The sequence below is a fragment of the Manacus vitellinus genome, unplaced genomic scaffold (genome assembly GCF_001715985.3).
Source record: "Manacus vitellinus isolate BGI_N305 unplaced genomic scaffold, ASM171598v3 scaffold_100_pilon, whole genome shotgun sequence".
In the NCBI taxonomy this organism is placed as follows: Eukaryota; Metazoa; Chordata; class Aves; order Passeriformes; family Pipridae; genus Manacus; species Manacus vitellinus.
Genome location: NW_021938794.1, coordinates 888,002 through 892,395, shown reverse-complemented (window position 1 = coordinate 892,395; position 4,394 = coordinate 888,002). Strand labels below are relative to the sequence as shown.

The window sequence follows — 4,394 nt, the reverse complement described above, 5'->3', positions numbered from 1 at the left end:
CCCGAGGGTGGGGACCCCGGCACCTCCCGGGGTGACCCAGCACCTTCCTCCCCTCACCCCCTCTTCGCTGCCCCTTCCCAGCCCTGTCCTGCTCCTGTCTCCCTCCAGGACCCTTTCCTGCAGCAGGTCCTTGGTCACACCCCGGTGGCCCTGCCCCAGTGCCCGTGTCCCCCCGGCTCTGGCTGTCCCCGAGTGCCGACGGGCTCTGTTCCTCTGCGAGCCTGGATGTCACAGCATCTGGAATATGGAGGCTCCACCCTCCGCTCCCCCTCCCCACGCAGAGGGTTGGACAGAGGAGCAGCTCGGGAGGGACCCCCCAGCCTGGCACTGCCCAGCCTGGCCACTGCTGTGCCCCCAAGCACCGCCCTACCTGCTCCCAGCTGGGCCCAGGGGGATGAACAGCGGGCACAGGGACCCCTCTCACCTGCTCCTGGGATGCTACAGGGCTGGAAAACTGCTGGCTGAAGGCTGTGGGAAGTGGGGGTGCAGCCGGGATGGGGTGCAGGGGGCACCCCGAGGGTCACACTGCACCCCGGGCAGCTCCACACCTGGGAGTGGAGGAAGGTGGGGACCCCACAGGAGATGTTGTGACCTGGGGCTGTGCACACATGTGTGCAAACACATGCCTTGACACACGTGTGCCTGCCTGGACACATCTGTGCCCATGGCATGGGGGCAGTGGGGCTCCTTCAAGCCCTCCCCCAGGGTGGCAGGAGGCTCTGCTGGCCCCAGTGACAGGCAGTGCTGCCCATCCCTGTCCCCTTCACCACCCTGCCTGCTCGCTCAGCTCCTGCCTCTCCTCCCTGGAGCGCCCCCAAATCCCTCCCCAAAACAACCCCCCTGCCCAGAAAGGCCCAGAAAGGCCCAGGGTGGGCACTGGGTGTCCAGCAGCTGCCCACACCTCTGCAAAATAACCTGAACTCTGCCCCAATGGAGACTTTTGATCTTGGCTGAGCTTGTGAGTTTGGTGGTTTGGTGGATGACGGGTTCTGGAACCTCAGTGCCAAACCAGAACAGAGCAAGGGGGTGCTGGGGGATCCCGGGAACAGGAACAGCCTGGCATGGACACACACCTCCCTGAGCACAGAACACCCAGTGCTGCCTCCCTGTATCCCTCCCAGCTGCCCTTGGGGCCAGATATGGCCCCCAACCATCACCTGAGCTCTTCTCCTTATATAAAAAAAAATATAAAAGTCTATATAAAATATATAAATATATATTATATATATTGCATATAGGAAAAGTAAATATATATATGTAATTCTCCCTGCTAGAAAGCCCCAGCCCCTCCAGCAAGGGGAATTTTGACTCAAACATCACCATTTTAATGATACTACTGACAAAGCAGAGAGGGCAGGAGAGGTGAAGGAAGGAGGAGGAAACGCAGGAGTGCAGGGAAGACACTGTGATAATCTCTTGGGATTAAAGAACCAGCCTTGCACCCCCAGACCACCCAAAATCCTCCTCACTGACACAACTCGGGTGTGGGTGATGGTGAAAGAAGGGACTGAAAATGCCCCTTGGGCCTCAGTGCTGAAGGGCAGAGGGCTGGGGGGGCTTCACTGCACTTAGTACTGGGGTGGGAGGAGGGAGAACCACTTCTGCTGCTAATTTTAGTAATGCAACATCATTACCCTTTCTTAACGAGGCAGCAGCTCCCAATAACTGCTCCCTCCATCGGGAGACACGAAGCCAATGAACCAATGCTGCTGCTGCTCTGCCATTCAAAGACCTCAACAGGGTTTGCCATGCAAATTAAAGAGCCCTAAAAAAAATGCAGATAAAAGAACATTTCGAAGGCCTCGTTTGCCATCCTTAGGAGTGGCCCACTCTGCTCTCAGCCCGCGGTTATGTTGACACAAAAGGCTGCCGGGGCCGGCCAGGCTCATTAACAGCTAATGGTTCCGCTAGAATGTAAACACCCAAAGGTAACCATTTACTTTTCCAGAGCATAGGAACACGTGGGAGGGGTGCCGAGAACCAAATTAAACAAAGCCCCTGCTGCAAATAACCCTGTGCCCCAGTTGGCTTCGCCCCACGGGCCTGGGCAGAGAGTGACAGGGGATGGGGTCTGTTTGGGGGTGGCCCGATGTGTCCCCACAAGGTCACTTAATTTGGTGCCACCTGGTGGCAAATGGACTGGAGGGAGTGTCCCCACGTTTGGAGTGGCAGGTCTGGTCCCTGTGCTGGGAAAGGCCAGGGGAGGTTGGCAAAACCTCTCGGTGGGATGTGCATTGCTGTCCCTTTTCCCCAGGAAGCATTTGTCCAGTGGAGAGCCACGGGGATCCCTCAGGTCATGCCCAACCACCCACACCTTCCTGAGCTGCTCCTGCCCTTCCTCCAGCGAGGAAGAGCTGGGACAAGACAATGATGGCTTGACCTCCTTCCTGGGGCGGGGTGACCTGCCCAGCCCTGCCGGTTTTAGGGCCATTGTTCCCTTTTGCAGCAGCAAGTGGAAAATAAACAAGGATGAACTCACTTGATTGCAAATCCTGGCCAGCCCAGGACCCTGCAGCCCCCTCTGGGATCCCCAAGTGGACCAGCACCCAGTGGTCCCATATAGGGTGGTTGTATCCACCCATATGATGGTGAGGGGGATGGTGGTGAGAGGCCAGAGGGGACGGGATGGGAGGATTTGCCTCGGGCACGTGGCTTTGGTGTGGCAGCACAGCCATGGAGGGCCGTGGGTGGCACACAGCAGCAACTGTGTCCCTGCCAAATCCCCAGGGAATCTCCCCAGAGGCTGCCCTTCAGCCAGGGGTGCTCCCATTAATCCTCCTCCAGCACTGGAATCACTGCTGGTGTGTGTCAGGAATTAGGGGTGACTCAGCCGTTTCCAAAGCAAAGGAAGTCACTGACAAGAATCTTTTTTTGCAAGTGCCAAATGCTCATTTACCAAGGGCTGGAAATTACTAATTGTGTTGTGTTGCCTCCATCCCACCTTACAGCAAAGTGGGGTGTCCCCACCCTGCACCAACAACCTCTTCCCTGGCTTTGGGCTCTGTGGCAGGAAGGGGTCTGTGAGGGGTGATTTGGATGAAGAGGAGACCACAGTGACTGGATGATGGGTCTCAAAGCACCAGCAGCATGAGACCTCCTAGAAAAGGAAAGTGGTATTTTTTGTAGTTACCTTTCAAAATGAGAAGCTTAAATTCACTCACAGTCCTGGACCCACAGAGCATCTCCAGAGATGTGTCCCCAAGTGGCTGTGAGTGACAGTGTGATGGGGGACAGCACAGGGGACAGCAGCTGCCAAACTGCCACTCCACATCCTGGGCTTGTCCTGGTGTGCAATGACAAACTGGTTTTGGACTGGTTTCTGATCCCCCTCTGGAGCCAGCAGGGATTACAGGGGGATGTGTTGCCTCAGCAGTGTTTACTTCATCTTCCACCAGTCTTAGGCAAGGCTGCTGACTCCTGCCGGTGTTTCCTCATTTTGGGAGTCTCTCTGGCTCCAGTTTGTTTCCAGGGACGGGAAATGGCACAAGGGATGTGTTATTGAGGGCAGCTCAGGGTGGCATTGCTGCCGGGCCGTATCAGAGCACAGCTCATCCCGGCTCCATGCATCACCATCCTGCTGAGCCCTCGTGCCCTGGCTGCCCCTGCTTGGCTAATTTGGCAAAGTTTGTCCATGCTCAGTGTCTCCTGCTCGCTCTGCGAGCAGAGATCCATGCAGAGAGAGCACAGAGGGGTTGGATCCCGCTGGCCCTGCTCCAGGCACCTGGTGCAGCACCCACACGGTGCAGACATTCATGGCCAAGGGGTTGGCAGAGGGTCCCTGTCCCTCCTGGTCCCCAGGAGCCTGACCCTGTTTCAGGGCCTCTGCCTTGGTCCTGAAAGGCAAAATTCCTGGTCCAAAGCAAAGCTTGTGATGGAACTCAAGCTCTGCCTAAGCAGGGCACAGGGTTGAGATCCCATCTCTGGGTTTGAGGTTTAGGTGAGGGTTTCCAGAACATGAAATCCCAGAGTTACAGGAAGAGAAGGGCTTGAGAGCTTCCAGAGGGAGGGCTGCCAACAAAATCATCTGCTGAGCACCCTCAGGGTGTCTCTTGGCACAAGTCTCATCCTGGGGGTTGGTTTGGCAAGGTGGCTCTTATTGGGGACAGGGGGGTCCATCCCCACCAGAACTGTAAACTCCTCTGATCCCTCCTGGGCCCTGCTTTCCTGGGATGTACATGTGGATGGCTGATGTGCCATCACCAAGCACTCCAAGGTGGGGAATATAAACTGACCCTGGGGAATATAAACTGAGGCTGTCACCTCTCCCCAGTGTAGGTGAGTTGGCTCATGAGGGTCCTCACCCCCCCTCCTTGGTGAGAAGAGCTGGTACCTCCAGCTGGAGGATCATTTCTGCCTATAAAAGGTGTCTCTGGGCAGTGTCCTGGGGACAGCAC

General features: G+C 56.7%; 1 protein-coding gene across 1 annotated transcript in view; it reads right to left on the bottom strand.

Annotated features, from left to right (window-relative positions):
• Positions 1-4,394, bottom strand: part of LOC103766632 (vasoactive intestinal polypeptide receptor 1-like) — a 15,483-nt gene that overhangs the window by 10,098 nt on the left and 991 nt on the right. The gene's annotated exons all lie outside the window — the stretch shown is intronic.